Consider the following 23,038-nt stretch of genomic DNA (forward strand, 5'->3'; position numbering starts at 1 on the left):
CAGATCTTGGCATGGAAACCTGGGCACAAGTATTTTTTCTATTGGATCATAACATTGAAGAGAACACCTCGTAAATATTATACTCTTCCAAACTATGCAAAAAAGATGCTGACAAAGCAGGCAGAAATTGTGAGTAGGAGATGCTTTCACATTGAGGACCACAAAGTCAGAGAGGCCCATTCCAAGGGCCAGTTCAATGGAAAAAAAGGTCACTTTCCTTCTCTTACTGGGATTACTACTCAAAGAAGTCACCCAGCACACTACAGCACAGGTAATTTCCCAGAATTGGGCCACTGTGCTTAATTTTTTAGGCATGGCTGCTCTAGAACATAAATAATCCATATTTTCAGCTACTGCAAGAGGTAAGGATTGCCCAAATACAGGCCTAAAATATGTTTTTCTTATTAGTTGACACAAGAGCCAACTCATACTGGTCCCTTTAATGTTGTACTTCCCTTCATTCAAAACTGCTTTGCCAGCATTTGAAGCCCTGTTAAGGACCTTAACCGCTTGGTCTTTGTTTCACAGTTCATTCCTCTGCTTGTAAATTCCTGTATGTGGACAGCAGGCTATAAATGCTCCAGAACCAATTCCTGATTCATTTTACCATTAGCCACATGTGTTTTTTAACAGGATGTCAAGAATTAGTAATTGTCACTGCCAGCCAGGCAGCTCTTGCTTGCAGTACAGGGCCTTAGTTTCTGCGTAGCCAGCCTTTATATCTGCTTGCTGAGCTCCAGCACTCAATTGTCTACCATTAAAGGTCATCTAGAGCTGAGTTAAAAACATCTATCTTCTTCCTTCTTCCATGGTGTGTGTTGCAGTGGCCTGGTTCCTGCACTGGGCCACTGTGGATGGAGCAGTGATGTTAGGAATGGCTGGTTCTGCGCTGTCCAGCAGAGCTTGAGTCCTCATTTCCTACACCTTTAAGTCATTCTTCTTTAGACTCTGACCTTGAGTGCATAGAGTTATTTGGCTGACTTGAGTGGCCTTTATTCATATTGAAGACAGCCATTACTTTAGGTAGAAAAGTGGGAAAAAATAAAAAAGGAGTATGTGTGCATGGCTAAACCAGGGCCGAAGTGCAGTGGCATAAAATCAATATGGATAATGACTGACCAATGAGTACATAGCAGTCTGTCAATAAAATATTGAACTTTTGCTCTATGTGGTGTTAATTTTTGGTTTTCATTTTCTTCTTTCATGGCAGCTTTTATTGCAGTCTTGAGTTTTATTAGTTTATGTTTTTCATTTTATCCCAGCTGCTTCCTTTTTTATTTACACATCTCCCACGGTTGACATAGGTTGTTGGTAAGGCTTAGATTCCCATAAATAGAAATATATTTCACTGCTTCATATGTATAAATATATAAATATATATATATACATACACAAAGACACAGACATAGTGGTAGACAGTTATGTATGATGCTGTAAAAATTTGCACTGGGCTATCAGAAATTAGTAAATGTTAATGGTCTTAAATTTTTTAATTAAAATTATGAATCACCATATTCAGTCTTGTCTGTGGAGTGTGCCTTTTGTTTGTCTGTGTGAAATAACATTCAGCACATCTAAAGAATGTAGTTTGGGCCCTTTATTCAGTCTCCTCTGAAGAACCATACATCTTAATTACAAACTGAAGCAGGAATTACCAGGCAGCCTCCAAAGACATGACAGAGTCACAGGTCAGACACACTGATCATGATAATCCCAGTCTTCCAGCCTTAACATTTATGAAAATGAAATTCTGTTCTGACTCATCAACTAATTATATTTTTAGAAATACCAACTGAATTATTTATTTCTTCTGCAGTAAATACAGTACAGTCAAATCTGAAACTGAGCATTTTCACTTCAGAATAATAGTAAGAAATAAATGTCATTGCTATAAATAGTCTGAATAAAAGTTATATTAGAGAGCAAATTGCTATTTCCTAGTCTCTGTCACCAGCTACCAATGCCTGAATATAAGTACAGTGATACCCTGGTGGTGGGCTGACCCTGGCTAGATATCAGGTGCCCACAAAAGCCCCTCTATCACTCCCCTCTGCAGCTGGACAGGGGAGAAGAAACACCACTCAGGGTTCATGGGTGTACATAAGGAGCAGACACATGTCTCAGCAATTACTGTGACATGAAAACAGCCTTGACATGGGGAGAAATAATTTATTACCAATCAAATCAGAGTGAATAATGAGAAATAAAACAACATCTTAAAAACACCTTTTCCCCACCCCGCCTTTCCTTCAGGCTTAACTTTACTCCTGAATTCTCTACCTGCTTCCCCCACAGTGATGCAGGAGGACCGAAAATGGGGGCTGCGATCAGTTCATCACATGTTGTCTCTGTTGTTCCTTCTTCCACAGTGGGAGAATTCCTCACACTCTTTCCCTGCTCCAGCATGGGATCCCTCCCACAGGAGAACAGTCCTCCATGAACTGCTCCAATTTGAGAGTTGTAGTTCTTCAAACACTGCTCTTGTGTGGGATCCCTTACATGGAGTGAATCCCTTCAGGAATAGGCTGATCCAGTGGTTCCCCCATGGAGTCACAAGTCCTGCCAGAAAACCTTTTCCAGGGTGGGCTCCTCTCTCCACAGGTCTACAAGTCCTGCCAGGACCCTGCTCCAAGCACAGGTTTCCCACAGGGTCACAGTCTCCTTCAAGGCACCATGTCTCCAGCATGGGATTCTCCAGAGGCAGAAAGCAGGTAACAGTTCCACTCTGGACCTCCATGTGTTGCAGGGGAATCTGCTCTGGCACCTGGGGCACCTCCTCGCCCTCCATCTTCACTGAACTTGGGGTCTGCAGACCTGTTTCTCTCACATGCTCTTGCTCTTCTCTTTGGCTGCTGTTTCGACAGCCATTCTCCTTCCTCCCCTCCCCACCATTTTCCAGCCTGTTATCCCAGAGGCTCTACCACCATCCCTGATGGGTGCAGCTATGGCCAGCAGTGGGTCCAGCCTGCAGCCATCTAGCACTGGCTCTGCCAGACACAGAGGAAGTTCTGCCAGCTTCTCACAGAAGGCCCTCCTGGAGCCCCTTGCTACCAAAACTGATCACACAAACCCAAGGGAACTCTGCACAGTTTAAATACTTTTTGTAGATGAAACCAACTCAAATAGGTGCAGAGAAGGGCAGCAGGAGGTATAGTGTGTCTCTGTGGAGGACTGCAAATCATGAAGGGGATAGGTGGTTACTATAAGTGAAGAAACTACATTTGGGTCAAGAATAGAGGCAACTGAACTCCTCAGCACTGGAAATTAGAAGGTGATGTCTGCTGCTGAGCAGTGATGCTCCAGGAGAGCCTCTTTCCAGAACAAAAGGGGAAAAAGCCATGTGGGCAGTTTTTAAGTGATGCCTGATAAAGAACGTGATTGTATAGAAAAACAATCAGAAAAAATCAGCCTGATGATCAGCTTCAGTCTGTGTTGTTAACATTGGATTTATTGTAGGATGACTAGGATACAGACCCCAGAACAATTCAATTTTCTTTAATAAACTTTGGAGGATGGAAAATTTGAGATTTATTTTTAGGGGAATTTTTAAAAGTCATATGTTTTTCTTTAACATTGTAATGTTTAATTTTAAAATATATCTAGTTCTTCCCTGTATATATATAACAGCCCAGCTCTAAGATAATCACATTGTTTTTGTTACAATAAAGCTAAATTGCCGAGGTGAACTGATGTCTCTAATGCCCTGGTCACATCACTGCTGTACTCATCCCAGGGGACCAGGAGGGAGGCTGCCCTTTGGGACTAACTAAGAGTGAATAGGTGCCCTATTACCTCTCTCAATATTTCAGGCTAAAGTTTCAGCTCCTCAAGCATTGCCTAATTGTCAGAGAACTCCCTGAGACAAAGGTGCTTAAAATACAGAGACACATCCTGAGGTATTGTTACCTTGTGACCTTTCTCTACTCATATTTCTGAATGTCACATATTTTAGTCTGAGGCAAGGTCATATTATGAGAGCAAGGTATCAGCCTTTTCCTGGAAAATTTGTTTTAAAATCCAGGCAAGTTTTTGATAGATTTTGTAGCGGGCAACACAGAGCAGTAGTGCTGTAACCCAGGACCACTTCTGCATTTCCCAAACAAAGGCACGCACTCCAGAATCATGGCTTATGTCTGTGATGAAACCCAGACATTTTTCATTCTCTATCCTTGTGCCCTAGTTCTCCAGAGAGAAAATCTGCGAGCCTAGACTGGGGAAGAGCTAGGACATAGCCTGGCCATGTCAGTGAAGTGGATGTCACACCTCAGTTTCTCTGCAGTGTCTCAGCACATGCAGGTTCAGCTGATTCTTGTACTCTACCAGTGGGCAGGTACCAGGTTTCCTTCATGTTGACAGGGGCTCAGTGTTACCAGAGGAACTTTATGAAGGGGATGGTAATGTTTTGCAAGGAATTCTAAACTTGTGGTTTTGAACATTTCCTGGGCCAGGCCTGTCACAAGAAAGGCTGATGGGGGGTGTCTGTGGGTATGTACATGTTCAACCTCAATGAACTGACCAGCAATTTCAGCACCTGCTCCAAGGTTTTATGGATCTCACTTGATTCCACAGAATGGGTGTAAAGCAGTGTATTGTATTTTAGGAATTAAAAAGTGATTTTTATACAGTGACAGATAACAATACATGAAGGAAAGTAATGTTAAATTACTGCCTAAGTGGAAACTGAGACATCATTTCTGTAAACAAAAGAAGCTGGATGGGATCCAGATGTATAGCCAGAACAAACTTGTTTACCAATCAAGCAGGGAAACTGCAATAAATCCTCTACATTCTTGTTAATAATATCTCAAAAAAAATGTGTGTATGTGCATGCATGCTTGTTCACCCTGGAACTGCCAAAGCTTGAATGGATTGAGTCATGGGAAACTTGGCAATTTAAATCAAAGTACAAAATACTTAACAGGGTTATAGACTACTATAACCACAAAGTTTCAGTTCATCGTACTCAAAAGTACCATTATCATGATGACAAGCACCAGGTACGACTAGTGCAACGCAAGAGATAAAAGTTCCAGGTACGAGTAGTTCAATACAAGAGATAAGTGGTTTGGAGGACAGACATGCTTGCACTCGGACATAACACAGTTATATATAACATAACACAGGTATATTATCCAAATGACAATACACAGCTGCAGAGGAGGATCTAGAGATATCAGCCTTGACCTGGATCATTAGGCTTCTCTTAGCAAGAACATTTGTGCGATAGCATCCACTTAAATATTTCTGTAGGCTTTCATCTGCATTTTTCACCCAAATCCTTGCTGGAGCTTCTTGAAGATGAGGCCAGACAGTCACACAGGCCTGCACAATGCCCACAAGAACCTAGATTTTCTCAGTGAAAACTAACTCCATGTCAGAAGCACCATTGCACAACATGATATCCTAGCTAATAAACCTTATCTCTGTATTGAATACAATTCAATATCTGGTTTTATGAACTTGAGCCTCTGTTGTACAGCTTTTACTGTTCTCTCCAGTAAGACATTCAAAACTGTAGGCACTCATCTGATTCACTGCAAATTTTTCATGGCACCAACTGAATTCTTAGTTATTGAATACAAGAAGATGCACTACCACCACATCCCTGAAAAACAGGAGACATGAGTCCCTTTCATGCATAGTGTGTGTGAGGATTTGAGAACAAATCACATTAAAACAAGCAAAAAACACCACTCAGCTCCTTTCTGTAGCCTGGGCACAGATACAAAGGCACGAAAAGATCAGTTATAGAGCAAGCAAAGGAGCATGGCCTCAGATGTTTCAGGAACTGTCGGGCAGGAGATTACCTAGCAAAAGCAGGAAACAACTGAGCAAGTTTTTGGGGGTTTAGATGTTTTACTCCAGTATCTCAGCTCTCTTTCAAGTCATTTCTTAGCTCACACCCAGCACCTCACATTCTAACTGTCCTCAAGGGCATTCTCATAATTTCCACTTGTGATCAGAACAGACACTGCAAAGGAATCTAAGTCTGGCACAATGATTCAACCTCAGGAATCTCATGGGTGACTTATTCAGTAGAGGATAGGCCCATCTGGAGCTAACAAAAGTCCCACCAGTTTTAGCTTACTGCTCACATTTAAGTGTCATTGCTCATTTTGAGAGTACTTTCATAGCAAAGATATACTTCAGGTAGGTATATTCACATTCTTACTGCATGAAAGTCCTCATTTAGAATCTCTATTTTCACATTGGATCTTGGAATAGCTTTTGATAGACTAAGTATCAAATGAATAAATAAAATCTCTTCCATCCAAGCTCAACTTGCCTGGATTAAAAAAAATAAAAATATGGTGTAAAGCAATGCAAACAGTTCTGCTGAGTTACATTTTTTGTTGTTTTTTTCCCCAAAGAAAAAAAAAATACTACTTATTTCTTGAGAACAAGATCTTTACTTATAAAAAAAGCAAATCAAGCTCTTAGTCAAACATTTTCATTGGAAGGACAGCAATCGGAGTAGAAATTTATGGCTATGAATGCAGATGACCGTAAAAGGCTACTAAAATGAAGAATTTCTCACAGTAGCCATCTTATTTCCCGTTAGCTTGATTCTTTTTAAAGTATTCTTATTGTAATCTTAACTCTCAACCCACTGGAAAGTAAAAACTCTCAACCCACTGGTTGAATGTGGGGGGCAATTTCTATTATTGGTTACCAAGATCTTTGATTCAGGGTATGTTTCCGTTTGCCCATAAAACACTGTCAAAGTTAAATGCTTTGCACTGAGCCCTGTGCCAGACATTCTCAGGCCAGATCCTGCTTGCTTCTTCACATTTTTGCTTTTCACTTTTCATCCTCAGAAGATTTCAGTCAAAACCATCTTACCTTTCACAAAAAGACCCTAAACAAACGAACAAAAAAACCCCCAACAAACAAAAAAAACCCCAAACCAACAATAAAACAACAACAACAAAAAACCAAACCAACCAAACAAACAAACAAAAAAACATATAAAAAATGCTAAGTTTTCCCTATACTAAAGGAGCCTGAACCTTTTCTTTGAAGAGTTCAGGTGCTTCACTGTTGTGTGGCATGTTTATTTTATTCAGTTTATTGTTATAATGATTTATTCCTGTGTACCCCTACGTTTCCCCCAGTTGGTTTATCCCCAAGTTGTATGAGCCCCTGAAACTACCTTGCTTGGCATTCCTCACCCCTTATTCCAGTCCCTTCCTTGTCAATCCTACCTGGGCCAATCCCAGGTTGTCCCACCCCTCTGGAAATCCCCTGTTGCTTGAGGCCCCATTGGTCCATGTGCCCCTTTCTCCTCCCTGTTTCCGTCATTGGTTGTAACCCTGTCAGCCCCTGCCCTCCACTCCTCCCCTAAGGATCCCTCAATGGTCAATTGTTTGTACCCACCTCCTGATCTGTCCCCGTATTCAATCCCGAGCACAGCGGTGCTCAGAGATCTTGACCCCTGACCTCTCTAGCCCTAGTAAACTTTTTGGAACCTCAGAAGCTGAGAGCCTCCCTCATCTCCTTTGCCCAATCCTAGACGTGGACCACACTGAAGAGCAACTAGCTCTACAGGTTCTGCCCCTAGAAAATCCTGCTCTGGGGCAGTTTCCCTCACCTGGCGTGGCGCCGATGTGCTTCAAGAGTCCTAGCCTGGGCTCCTGTGGGCTGCATCACTTCACTTGATTTTGGCTCAGGAGCCTCATCTACAACATAAAAGAAAACTTTATTTCATGGAGATACTTCCTGCCAAAAAATGCACTTGTCCTAATTGCAGTTCTTCTGAATTAAGGAGCTGCATCTGCCCATTTTCCAAGGCAAATAGGTGGTCCAGTTACTATGTGCTCAGTGACAGTCACTTGTAACTGTTTTGAGGTTGGGTACCTGTTTCAGTTGCTATCTTGAAGTAATGTAGCTAGACACCTGTGAGGCATGATCCATCTCAAGCACTGACACAGCAGGCTGCTGGTGACCAATCTGATGAGCTCAGCCTCTAAGTTGAGCTCCCAGGTGTGTCATTGAAATAGCATTCAGCATGGAGCCACACAGGAAACGGAGCTGAGTCCCGGAGAGCATGGCCGCCACGAATGTGGAAAGCTCTCTTTGTCCAATTAAGAATTTGAACTTCTTGAAAAAACTGTCGTGTCCTGAGCACTGGTTATTTGTGCTCTCTGGAATCAAGACAACCACCACATTTCTTGCTGAAGAAAATTTCCTATTACATAGATCAATTAAACATTCTACCATACACAGTGCAACAAGACCTCTACTATACATAATCATGTTGCTCAGCTGGGAAATCTGTAGTATCCAATTCCAGCTGCAGCAGATGGTAATTCTCCATGTGACTGTATCTACCAGCCCCAAGAATCAGACATGGATTAGTTTGGACTTAGTTTTCCAGAGGAAAGACTGCTTCTGCAGACATTGATACATTTGGGTGAGGGCATTTTTAGCTTCTTTTCTCTCAAGGCTGCACTATGGATATCCCAGTATGGATTTAGCTGAAAAATGCTCTCCAAAAAGAGCACAGAAGTTGTTTCCGCATGGTGGTACCCAGCCATGGTTATCCAGTACTACTTGCCAAAATACTCTGAGCAATTTATTTTTTCAGAACAGTAAAATAGGGAAGCAAGAAATTTAGCTCACTCATAGATACGATCAATAACGCCGTGATTTCAAATACTGGTCCTGATGGAAACTGTCTCCTGAGCAGCAGGAGAGAAGAGGGTTTGCAGAGATGTTGTTGGACTTCCAGAAGCTGGGACAATGGCAAGACAGGGGGTGGGGGGTCCCTTGGAAGGGGTAGAAGATTATCGTGATCTACCTGTGACAAAAGGACTGAGAGCTCCTTTTAGACCAAGTTCTCATGTGCACTCTGGAGGTGGAGAATCGTACGGTTTTCAGGCAACCTGGAAACATTTCAAACATAAGTACTTTGTGCTTCTAGCTCTACATGGCCATATGGGAATTTTAAAATTCTGTAGAATGAAAACTCTCAAGAATAACTCTCAATTGGCCTGTTCCGTGATGAACTGATGGGTTAAAAAGGATTTGTTGAATGAAACTCTGTTGAATGACTGGATAAAAGAGACTGTCTTTGCTAAAGTCCCTGATGGATACTAAAGAGGATAGATCTAGTAATAGCTGGATAGAAACTTCACAAATACAAGGGTGTGGTGTAAGCAACAAAAGGAGGATATATTAATGAAAAAATAAATGCAGCAATAGCTATCAGAATGAGACAGAAAATAAATAGGTCTGTTGCAGTTAGCTACAGGTTTATTTATGAGAATAATGATTTTAAGTACTGAACCAAAAGCATATGTGTAATTCCTCTGAATATAAAACATTAAACATGCAGAACACATTCTAAGAGTGACAAGCATAGTAAGAGTAAAGTGAAAGGATGCAAATGAAATATAGGAAAATAATAGTAATGCATTAATTAGTATTGACAGCAGAACTTTCTTATTTAAAAATTATGTAGCAATTTAGTAATAGAAAAATTTAGCAAAAAAAACCAAACAAACAAACAAAAAAAAACCTTAAAACCCCAATAAAATCATATTGCATTGTTAATAAAGTGCCGTGACAATTTTAAATTAATTTCTCCTTATAAATAATTTATGTATTTTTGGCATACTTAGTATTTCCTCCACTTAGGCCACATATAGTTGAGTCTGTGTAAAGGCCTATTATTATAATCCATGCTAGCTGAGATTATTTTCACTTGATGAAAACATTTTGTGTTACCACACATATTTCTTTATCTTGTTAACTGGAGAAACAGTAAATATGTGTGCATATTTATTTCTCACTTGTCCCATAGCCTTCAGAAACAAAAAAGGGAGTTTTCTTTGTTCAAATGAATCTATGAAAAGCAAATTCTTCAATTTTTTTTTAGTCCTGTCCAGCACAAACAGGACAATATTTTAAAGACAGTTTGGCTACCCTACCTTATGGATACTCTCACAGTTACAAACTCAGTTCTGTGTGATATGGAAAACAGCAGAAAAGTTGGTTTTGCACTCACACAACTTAGGAGAGCTGGTTTCTTCATTCCCATATGGAAGATCTCAATCAGATAGCAATAAGCCTGCATTACCTCACTGTACGTAAGAAAGGCTTGTCAGGACACAAGCAGCTTCAACAGCTTCTCTGCTGTTACACAGCACCCAAAGAAGCATGAAAGTTAGTAGGACAGCTACTTTTAGTCCACCTTTGAAATCCATCCTCTACTATGCTCAAACGAGTCTGTGATAAATTATTTACCACTGCAGTGACAGTTGTAGTCTGTCTCACAGCATGTGCCAGCCACAGGAGATGGCTCAGCGATAAGCACACCCACCCTGACCTGCTCAGATGAAGCTCACACAGCAGCTCCCCACTGTCCTGCACATCAGACTGGTGCTGAACAAACCTTCCAGAGTGCATTCTCCAGTGAACTCAAAACCCTGAGCTGTCAGGTCATGAAAGAGAGGTGGCAGTTCTGACAGGTTTAATGAAGAACCAGAGCAAGTGCCTTTTATGCTCAGCCCTCTGGAATGACCAGAAACTCAACTTTCAGCATGAAGAATCACTAATGCAGCTCATTTGCCATTATCTTTTACAAATGCAAAACTTTCTAAAGAAAGCTGTGGAAAGGATGGTCTATCGGAATTGGTTAAACATCACCTGCAGTGCAGTACTTTTCTTCCCCTCCACAGGAATCTGTCATTCATGTGTCAGTGAGGTCATCTATGCTACTTCTCACAAAGGGCTCTTCATAGAGCCCATTATTTAAACCCAGACAACTGCAAGAAGCTCTTAAGTTCATCATAAAACACACCCAACTTCCTCAGAAACAGGAAGTTCAATGTCACATACTTCTGCCACTTCTACATTTGGTTGAAAGTAATCCCTTGCAAAACGCAGTCAGTATTGCTACAGGTTCCTTGGCAAAAAGCCTGTCAGAGAAAGTTCATCACCCCAAGAGCATCTGTAATTAGTCAGTACAATGCCATGGCAGGTTAACTGCATGACACCGTGTGAAGGAGAAAAACTACAGTATTTTTCACTTCTCTACCAACTGCTAATCAAGCCAGTGGTATCATTAGTATCATTAATCATAGGTATCGTTGATACTCGGTGAGTAATATTCACCATCTCTAGTGTCAAAATCGAAGATAAATATATCCTGAGTTAGGATCTCTGGCTTTGCCTGGAAGTAAGGTCTTGTTAATACTGTCTAGGAGTACCTTTCTTCAAGGATGAAATCTCACTGACAGGCTGTCAGTACACCTAAGAGCTAGTTGTGTGTTCTGCTTGTAAATGAAAAATACAGTTGGAGACTGTCTTCAAAAGCTGCAGATTTGTGGCCATGTGATGACAACTACTCAAGATCAAGAGAATTTCTAAATTAGGTCTGTCAATACTGGCTAGCTGGTCTGGAGCTGTTTTCTGAAGATCATCAGTACTAAATGCTCATGGGTCAGTTTAACACCCAGGATACGAGAGAAAATGCTTTATTAGGACCATCATAAGAGAGAAGATGAAGGCTTTTCTGACATTGATACATTTACAATTGGAGTTATACTCTTAAAATTATTTAACTCAGATTTTTCTTTTTTTCATGTCTGAAACATTAGGTTTTTATTTTTGAATTCCAGAAGCATTAGGCTTTTATTTTCAAATTCCAGAGGCACAAATCTTTATTTAATGATATTTGGCAGCTTTTCACCACAGCACTTCACAGTGTTTTAGAAACATTAACCACATTTTAAAGGTACAGAATAGAAGCTAAATAAAATGATTGATGTATTTATAGTCATGGGCAGTTGGGAAGCAGGGGAAAATAGACATGTAACTGCAGCTCTTTATTCTGTGGTGAAACAGAAATCTCACCTTCATAAAAACCTCAACAAGCAAGATAAATAAAACCAAAAGCTTTAGAAGCACAGTGGGAGTAAAGAAACATGTGAAAATACAGTTCTTTTAACCATGTAGACACATTTTGAGGCACTTACTAGAACTTGTATTGCTTGACTTTGTTAATGACCCAAGTAAAAAGAGAGAAAGTACCCCAGGAAGCTCTGGACCACATGCAGTTGGAGGGAGTAATTTACATGCCAGAGGGCTGGCTGGCCATTCAGAGATCCCATAGGAGCTGGGGGACATGGGCCAACAGGAACCTGACAAAATCAAACAATGGGAATGAAAAATAGACCAGAACAATCCCCTGCACCAGTGCAGGCTGGACTCCAAACTGTGGTTTGTAGAAAAGGATCTGGGGGCCTGGCAGACATGGAGCTGGACTTAAGCCATTACTATATGCTTGCAGAATGGGAGACCAAACACATCTTGGCCTTCATTAGGAAGAGTACTGCTAGCAGGTCATGGGGTCTGATGTTTGTTCTCGCTTTTCAGCACTCGTGATGCTGCATCTACAGCTCAGTGACCAGTTTTTGGGCTTCCCAGTCTGATACCAGAGTCCAGATGCTAATCTGGAATGAATGGGCCTCTATTCCATTCTTATTTCTTGAAATAGACACTAGGTATGAAGGCACTTGAAACAGCATGGAGAAAATTCCTTCAATCCTTTCCCTCTACATAAAGAAAGAAATTACTATGCCACATAATGGAATTAATAGCCTAATGGAGAAAGCATAGAAGAAAACGTAATTTTAACCAGTGTTCTCCGGAACCTTCTCTTTATGTACTCTGCTGTTTCTCAGACTCAAGTTGCTACAGGAAATCTTTGACAAACCAATGACTGTCACACAACATTCTGCTTCCAGACGGGATTAATCATTTCCTCCAGTAGTTCGTTCCAGACACATCTCAGAGGCAGCAGCCTCCGAGCACTGACATTCAATTAGGTCAGCTTGGGGCTAATTCTTTCATGAGAATGCACTGAGAGAGGCAGGAGCAGTACATGGCCCTCAACAAGCTGAGAGCAAGGCCCAGGTTTTGGGAAATGGCTTCTGTGTTGTCATCCCTGCTGCATTCAGTTAGCTGCCAGACAACCTGACTCTGACCCAGATTAATCATTGTGCATGTGGCACACATACACAGCAAGTGTAAACATGAAGCAGCTGTCTGATGACCCTCTTTGGCAGATGGTATTAGCCCTCACAGGCTGATGCATCACATTCCTGTATTTTTTGACATGTATTGCTCCCACAGATGTTGGTGAAGCTTGTCCGGTGCCATTCAGTACAGACATATGTTGAAATTCACAGGTTAAAATTCCTTGTAAATCTCTGACTTCTAAACAGAACCACGAAATCTGCTGCTGTGCTGAACACAATCTACAGTCTCTCATTACAAAATACTTCAAAATGCACAATGTAGAGTTCCATGTTTTCAAGAGCTGCTGCTACAAAGCTAAACCAGTCCACATTATCTAACACCATATTTGTATCCTTTTACAATAAAAATTTCCTTAACGCCATTGATTGATAAAGCTGAAGCAATGCCATTTGGTGCTCATGAACATGGATGTTCCTTTCTCCCATTATTAAAATTTTCTAGTTAATTTCTACTGATTATCCTTATCCTTATCCTTGCCATTCATCCATACAGTGGAAACCTTACCCTGAATGGGACCTCAAACTTGTGTTCCAACATCTTTAAAATAACCTTCCAGACAGTGATTCAGCAAGGCAATGTAACTTTCTGGATTTATTTGATCTGTATCTTTGGAGCAAACAGTTAAGCTGCCTGTCTCAGAAAGAAAATAAAGCACTTGAACTCTTGCCTTGGTCCTATTTTAGAGTTCTGTTTGCATGTTTGTTTTAGCATCTTCTGGGAACATTCTGTCTCCTTGAGGGCTATTCTACCAACATAGATACACAATTTGATTTGAGGTTTTTTAGTTAGTTTTGTCAACTTGATTTTGTGTTAAATATGCAAGATACAAGGGTATAAATTATTCTTGGCATGATAAGCATATATAGCCATAAACAGAAAATCTTAGCAACAGTTATACCGCCACTATATGTGAATACAGTATTTGGCTGCAAAATAGAATATCAGCTAGAGATTTTTTCAGAAAGCTGAAAGATGACCAGTTTCTGCCTCACAAATAATTTTCTCCAAACTACCTAAATACCTGTGAGACATAATAACTAAGTGCAAGATCACATTTTTATGGACTTTTCACTTCTGTGTGTTTGAGTGTTAATCATGTCTTATTGAACTTAATGGTATTTTGCCTTCTTAAATTACTGCTACAGGGAAAGCCAAGGGAGCAGCTCTTTGGGTTTTGATAATCTGATCGGTAGGCTAAAAGTCAATTTAAAGCTATTTCAGTGAGCTGTAGCATTGTAGTCATATCAGAGTACTTCACAGCATGAAAAAAATTGTCTTCATTGACGTGAGCACAGCAAATGTCTGCCAGAATTAGAAACATTGTTCTGTATACATTAACATATTTGTCACATTGCAGAATAATGTAAAACCTCACTGTAGAGTGAGTCAGTTGTACAAACACATGGGAGAAATCAATTTATTACCAAAGGCTTAAACTTCAGTCAAGAGGCTGCTTGTGACAACCAAAATGGGACAGAAGTACAATAGGATTGACTGAAGAATGGGGCAAGCCATAAAGTAAATAATTTTGGACCACTATAGCACGGTAACACTGAATGTTCTCAGCTGCCATCCTCCAGATAATCTCAGCTGTAGTAGCCTCTGTCAATATGAGACATTTGCTTTGCAACTATGCCAGCCTCAGAGGCTGATCATCTGCACCAGCCCAGAATGTCAGTACTGCACCGACACTACTGCACCAGAAATTATGGAGTTTTAACCACTCGTTTTCTCATTGCTGAACAGCACTTACTAATGCTAATTCTGGTAATAAAAAATTAATACAAATTATTTTTTAAAAAATTCAGAGTGCCAGAAAAAATTCAAAAAGGAAAAAAAAGCAGATCATAGAATCATAGAATCACAGAATATCCTGAGTTAGAAGGAACTCACAGGTATTATCGAAGTCCAACTCTTGGCCCTGCACAGGAGGGACACGAGAACCAGAGCAGGTGCCCAAGAGCATTGTCCAAATTGAATTCTTGAATTCTCACAGGCTGGTACTGTGACCACTTGCCTGGGGAGCCTGGTCCAGTGCCCAACCACCCTGTCTGAGTGAAGATTTTCTTTGTATCCAACCTAAGCCTCCCCTGACACAGCTTCAGGCCATTCCTTCAGGTCCTGTCACTCGTAACCACAGAGAAGAGATCAGTGCCTGCCCCTCCTCTTTCCTACAGGAGGATTTTGCAAACTGCAGTGAGGTCTCCCCTCAGTCTCCTCTTCTCCAGGCTGAACAGACCAAGTGACCTCAGCTGCTCTTCTCCCCAGTTTAGCTATCCACTTTTGATTGTGGTGAAGGAACTGGCTGGAGCAAGTTCAGCATACAACCTCTTCCTTTAGGTGACAAAGAATACTTGTGTGTTAGGTAATGGTAAATTAGGATGGGACAGAAAGCTGTAGTATTTCACAGGTGACAAATTGCCTTTGAGACAAAGCCCAGCTGGCTCTCAGCTGGTGGTCCTCTGGCTCACACAACATCACAAACCTGATCAGCACAACATACTAAGAACCAAATGACAGCTGTCCATGGCAGTAACAATGAGAAGGGTGGCAGTAAAAACGGGTACCCACGGAAAAAAAAACAAGTCACAGTAGCAGCTGCCATTGTAAGTTTTGGGGAAGAAGAGGAAAGGGAAGTTTGAAACATAAACAGCTCTTTTAAACAGTCATCAAGATCTAAATATAGTAAAAATATGTAAAATAGAAGTAGCAAAAAATGAGAACCCCAAAATACAATGCATCTTAGGCATCTATGAACAGCAACAACAACAATATCAACACCCAAATAATAAAAACCTGTTCAGTAAATATATTTGTGTTAAGACATTTTATTTTAAAAATAAATGCCCTAGACATAGGAGAAATACTTGGCAAGAAATCTGTTGATACAATAACATTGCAAGGGATTTAGATCCAGCACATGAGCTTCAGTTTGGCTTACCAGCAAGCAGGCTTGTCTTCCTTCCTGTTTTACTAGATAAGATAACATGAGTGAGACTCATGCTTGCTCACCTACTTACTCTCTTGGTAGAAATAAGCCAGTCACACTTCTCTTACCTTTGTAGGTCTGAGGACTGAAGCAGATGACAAAAACATCTGTTCTCCATTCCTCTCTTCTCATAGTTTTTTCCTGGCAGAACATCTAATTAAGTTTTGCTTGGTTGCAGTTTATGTGGTATTGAGTAAACAAACCCATGTATTTGCTATAGCAAAAGAAAATTCCCATTATCTGGCTGGATCCTGCTGCTTAAACCACAGCCTGGAGCCACTGCTGTATCCCATGTAAAACTGCAGGGAAATAAACATCTGAGGCCTGGTGGATGACGGAACTAACACTAAGAAGTACCTATACTTAGCCAAAAAAACCACAATATACTGGAAAAGTAGATAAGAAAAATGGGTTCTCATTGGACCTGAGAACTCACTAGAGGGAAGGCAATGATATCATCACCAAAATAAGTATCCTGTGGTTAATCCTGTGTTTATTAGGACAGTTAAGTCCAGTGTCTCTCTCATTAAACCAATAGCTGAGATATTTTGAAAAAAAAAATCAGAAAAGCTCTAGAGTAGGCAAGAGAACATGCTCTAGCTAAAAGTTGACAGTTTATTGCTAATACAGAGGAAAAGGCCTTTTCTAGAGCCAATACAATCATCCCACAATTTGGTATCTAGAAATCTGGCATTCTCATCAAGAAGAAAGATTAACTAGAGAAAAAAACCTGTTTAAACAGTATATTTCTCTTAAAATCTGAGGTCTGTGTTTTCCCCCTTTGAAGTCTCATGTAATTTTTTTCCAGCATGCAGAGAAACAACTAAACAAATCCCCAAAATACCCGAAAAATGTAACAATAAGAAAATAATCATGACTGAAATATGTTGACTACTCTCTGAAAATTGTGAAGTAAGTTTAATACAATCAAGGAGAAAAAGGTGTAAGACTAGAATAACCAAGCTCCAGGCAAGACTCACAGAGGCAATTGATGTTCCGTTCATACTAAAATTAATGAAGACCATTTTAAAGCCACTTAATCAAAGAATTTTACCTTTTAACCTACAATGACATTTCTCCTAATTTAATAAAGGAGTTATATTATAAAGTTCCTAATAAAAGATGCAACAAAATGCCATAATAAAAAGATATTTGAAATATGCCTGAAGTAAAATGAAAAATAATTCATGTTCTTCTCTATATGAGAACATTTGTTCCTGTGATTAAGTGTTTCCTAGTTTCTTAACTGGATTCTAATTCTGGAGTGGGGACAGTATCATTACAACTAATTTCTGAATGCTATTAGTTTGGGACAAAAAAATGAGGCTTTTGCTGTCACCACTTTTCTAAGGAGACATCTAAATAGCACATAAAACCTCATTTCAGTCAAATGAGATATTCTGTATCTTATTCAGTTCTCCTGAACAAATGTTGAACTGAATGCATGGACTTCCTAAAACATTCAGACAAATTGAAGAGCAATATAGCTGAATTATACCAAATGCAGCAGACTACACTGTATACTTGTATCCTAAAGCCTTGACAGCTCTGATTATCCACCAAAGTCCTCTGTCCCTCCTCCTTCATCTTCCTCCAGCCTCAACTGAATTGCTCCCAGCTCTTTTTAAGCTTTCTATACCTTTTAATATCTAACCATCCCTTTTGTTCCTCCTGCGTCTATGTGCAATGCTCTCCAAGCCATGTAGAACCCAGCTTCCAAAGAGGTGTTAAGAATCTTCAGAGTTAGCTGAATCCAACATATGTGAAGCATTCAGTTGTCGAATGGGTTTCTCTTTTGAACAGGCTGTGCAACAAGAGATCAGAAGCGGGTTTATAAGGGTGCATCTGTCTTCAAGGTCAATGTTGGGACTGACTGAGTGCTTAATAATTGTGTCTGAATATGGAGTTCCACTTCCCCACACTTCAGCTTCTTTCAAGAAAGACTCCAGGCAGATTTGTGTACCCACAAGTAATTTTAAAAGCAGATGAAAGTTTTTGGGGAAAGGAGTGAACTGAAGCCAGCTGTGACAGCAGAGGTTTCAAAATGCCTTTTTCCTCACTGATCTGCCTGTCAATTTGCCAAGGAACTTTAAAAAAGATAAATCTATGAAGTATGGTCAATGTCAGAGAGTCCAAAATTGTAAGATCTCAGTTATGAGATTAAAAACAGTAAAAAAACGACAAGAAGAATTAAATCTTTTTGTTTACTACTGTAGCTTTTGTTAGTGGTCAGCTTTCAAAGTCTCCAGTAGTTTGATTCCAGTTGGGAGGACACTTGTCTATAGCATAGAGAAATTGAAATGTGTCTTATCTTTTGTAAAATATCTGATGTTCTCACTGAATCAACAACAACAACAACAAAAAATGGTTAATAAGGAAAAAGAAATACACACCACAAACCAGGTAGGAAAATGGAGGATTGTGACAGTACTGATGCAATTTCTCCCATCCTTCCCAGAAAGGCATGGAAGCACTGATGGTTTAGTTGACTGTGAAAAGACAAAAGGAGAGGACAAACAGCTGCAAAGAGCTGCTCCCTTTTAATTCCTCTGGAAGTTACACTCGTCAGAACCAAACTGTCCCAAAGACTGGATTTGGTACCAAAATGCAACCTTTTGGTACTTATGTTTTTTGTTGTCCTCTAAGTATCAAGGCAACCTCCCTGGAGCTGTAGGAGGCTTTGAGCTGGTTTGTCTGGGCTTACAAATGAACAGCTATTATTAGGGTGGCAGCTTCAGCAGAGTCACCCATCAGCCTTACAACCACCACTCTTTGGAGTGCTGAGAGCAATCCAATATCCAGGCTGGGAGGTCTCATTAAAAGCATCCTGGGATTCCTCTCCATGTTTGTGTGCCAAATACCTGTGCCAGCATTGGGTGTTGCGTGTCCAATCCTCAAAACTAATGCAGTCTATCTCCAGATCCAAGGCAGACTCATCATTCTCAGTCTTCCTGAACTGAAAAATCTCCCAGGGACATAGCGTGCTGGAATAACTAACTAAGGTGCTAAACATTACTATAGCAACTGGGGAAAAACAGAGGCTCAGAATATAACTCAGCTGTATTTTCTACTTCTTTTATCATTCATGCTCAATCTTTACACAGTCTGTAACACAGTCCTTTGGCATTAAAAACCTTCCTTTTTATTACAAATAAAGCAAACCAGTGTTACTCAGCATAATTGCATTTGCTTCCCTGGAGATTCACCCTGCACATTCATTGACAGGCTAGCTCCCTTTCTGTGTCAACAGAGAAAATTAAACCTTTCTGGCCCAAAGTGAACTGAAGAAGAGTAGGAAGCAGCATGACAGAGTGTATAATGAAAACATTCTTTCAATGAAACTCATATAGCTTCTTTTTTTTTTTAATTAAGTGTTTCATAGTTTCTTACTGTAATGCTCATCACATTGTAAGAGGCATGAGGGAGATCTGAATGCCAATTTTTTCTGGTTTACCAGCTTTAGTATTTCGCTGGTAGGTGTTTGAAGGAGCACAGGATATGAAGTTTTACTTGACACCATGACCATTTTTGTATGTTAAAGCCCCAATATTTTTTTCTTCTTTCATTTTTTTATCCATTTAAATGTACATTGTTCAATGAAGAGAATATAGTCGGTCAAAGAGTGTGCTAAAGGGTACTCCAGTACCTGGATTCCAAAAGTGTCTGAGACTAGGGACCAGACTCTATATTTCCCCTTCATGTGACAAAGATTATGACACAAAAAAATACAGCACTATCTATCTGAAGAAAAACATCTCCCTCTTCTCCATTATTACTGTGTGGGTTTCAGGACTGGATTCCACTCACTGTTCTGGCAATTCCCTCTAGCTTCATAACACTCTGCTGAACTTTGCCATAAAAAAAAGCCTGAAAGAAAATAAATTCGCTTTCCAGAAATACAAGTTACATCCTTTAGCTTTTTCTGTTGGCCTTCAGATCTCAGTAGAAGATGGTGATGTAAGTTCTACATGTGTGCCCTGCAATAACTTCTTATGCAAAAAAAACCCTTTTAAGGTTGTTACTAATAACTCTATATATGGAGAATGTTTCATGTATCTCAGATGGTCTTTGATGAAATAACTCCCTTTTTTATCATGCATTTTATCTGAGTTTTGGGATTGGTTTAATAATTTTCAGACACTTCAGATTAGGTGCATATTCTAAAGAGATTTTGAAAAGTTATCTTTAAAATAAATTATCTTGTACTCTCATATTTGAAGTAATCAGCATTTGCTCCACTGCACAGATTTTTTTTCACTTTTGTTTAATGTGGTCCTTTTAATATTAATCCTAATAATGTCCTACCCCATCTGCTAGTTCTTATATTTGAGTAACTGATTTGTTAAGCTGAATCAAACAAAATAAAGGATTTGATTTGCATAAATTTTGATTACTTTTAATTAATGGCTGGCAAGATATGACTATTTAATAAAAATAATGCTATAATGCATATTAATTTGTACAGTATAAATCTAGAAAAAACCATAATGGCTTCAGCAAAATTTTGAAAAAAATCTTCATAACTGGAAATGGGTCATAAAAACTAATACATCTTGACTATTTGTAAAAGACTTCAGAATTTTTTCTATTTTAAAGGCTCGCGTGTGGTATATGTCAGGTAAAACTAATTCATACAGCATTAAGGATAACTGTGGTATTACTTAGAAAAACTATGAGCCTGCCTTCATAATCAAGTAGTTTCTTAATCATCTGCATTTTTGAGAGCAAATTTACATTTTGTGTCATTGAAAACATTCACTGTTTATAAGTAAGTACAATATAATCAGCGAGAGAGAAAATTTATGAGAGTAATTGCTGAAGCAATAACAAAAGAAGATGCTACATGAACAGAAATACACAAGAGGCCTGGAAATATCAATTTGTATTGTGTCTCTTCCCCCTGTTCTGCTTCTCACCCCAGCTCATCCACATGCTCTGGGAAACAGATATCAGTTAATATGACTCATCTGGAGCAAGGTCCATGTGGATAGGCCAACCTGTTACGTGCATGCCTTATTAGCCAGGAGGTTGCTATGAAAGAGGAATACAATGACTGAGCTGTGCCTTCCTCAGAGGAGTAATAATTTTCTCCTTTATCCTGATATTTGTTTCCATTAGACTAGTAGGAAAACATTTTTGAGTACTCCAGCATTTTTCAAAGCCGGTTAAAACTATACAACATCAAAATAATGGGGGAAAGGGACTTGGCAAAGGGTTCAATGTGAAAATTATATAAAAGTCATTATTTTATGGGGTTTTTTTTAAGAATTCAGGTCTAAAAGGGTTATATGTTGAAGCATTCATGCTCTGTTTTATTATTACTGGTATTTTACCCATCCCAAATGCAGAAAAGAGCTGTTGATTAATTTCTAAAGTGAACAAGTTTTTCACAGCTCGTAACTTGAACCCTGACTTGCAGCGAGTGCTGAGTCTGTTGCAAGCCCCACAGGACTCAGTGGAGTTGAAATGTCTTGGATAGAAATGTGGAGCTGCCTACCTAGGTTGTTTTACTGACAATATTTGCTCAGTCAATATTTCTTTGGTAGCTCAGCACCTCATAAACTGCAAGTTCTTTATTTTCATCTCTGTGAAGCACAGAGGGTCCTAGTTTACACGTAAGATACTTGTTAAAGTAACCTCCACCAAGGGGGATGGCTGAAAAATCTTTTAGCACTGTTGCAGTAAATTTCCAGATGCCAGGTGCCTGAAGAGACATGATTCCTCATCAGGTCCTTGATTTCTTTGTTCTGCAAAGCTGAGCAATTAAGGTGTCCATAACAGACAGTGTGCATTTAAATGTGTTAGGGTACCCCACCTTGACTCCAGATGCCTCTCCAGGAAGATACACACCTCCAAACCTACTGTGCTGTATCTGTCTGCTCCACATTGACATCTTTGTAACCAATGCCATCTCCACAGACACTTGGCGCCTACATTTATAGTATCTCTTTCCCACCATAGATGGGTGAATTCACAAGAACCAGAAATCTCTGCATAGATGAAATTAAGACATCTTTGAAAAAAAATTAAGTCCAGAATAGGCAGGAACATTAGAAAAAGTATTGAAGGACTCCAGATTTGTGAATTTTTTTAGGTTTTGGGCATGAAGTAGGCATGTTTCACTCAGCATTCACCAGGAAGCCCACACTGAGGGCTCTAGACATGAATAATTCTATAAGACTTTGCTTTATCACTGAAAAACTAAGGAAGATCTGTATACTTGAGCCAAAACAATTTGACTTGTCATAAAGAACATCTGGAGGAAAGGAAGAAATTGGAGCTTTCTCTCCCATCACCTAAAGTGCTGACCCATCCAACCTTACAGCACGCAAGCCTGAGAAACAACGTCATAACAACACCAACCCAATCCCTACTTGTTTGATTCTTTATTTTAATTTTTTCTTTTCTGTCTTGGAAATTATTCTCAGATAAGTCTAACATTATATTAAAGAGGTTTAAAGATTAAAAAAAGGCATACAGACTTTCTGGAAAGTCTGTACAGTCTTTCTGGGAAGTGAAAGACAAAGCTTGAAAAGAAGATTGGAGGAGGTTAAACGGGAGTCATTTGTGCAATTGGTAAGTACCACTCAAGAAAGATCTTGCTTCCTTTAGTTCTAGTACCAGGACTGATGAGTGTTAAATGCACTGGCACTACAGAATGATTGGTAAAATAATTGAAAAGTAAAATAAATGGCAGCCCTTACTTTCCCTAATTAAAAGAGTTTAGTTACAGCAATTTACTGTCATGATTAATATAGTAGCCAGGCAGATGTGATCTATTAAATAGTTCTGCTTTTGCCGAAAGGAAATAATTCAGTACAATGGGATTTTATAAAATCTTCGTTGCATCTAAACATCTGCATCTAGATCTTCACAACTTTATGGCATTTTTTTACATTTTTTTTTTCTAAATTTTTTATTACCAGAGGATATTCTGTGCTATAAGGTATTTATAAATATGCAGTGCTTTATGTGTGTGCTCTATTGAGAATACAGTTACAC

The sequence above is a fragment of the Cinclus cinclus genome, chromosome 3 (genome assembly GCF_963662255.1).
Source record: "Cinclus cinclus chromosome 3, bCinCin1.1, whole genome shotgun sequence".
In the NCBI taxonomy this organism is placed as follows: domain Eukaryota; kingdom Metazoa; phylum Chordata; class Aves; order Passeriformes; family Cinclidae; genus Cinclus; species Cinclus cinclus.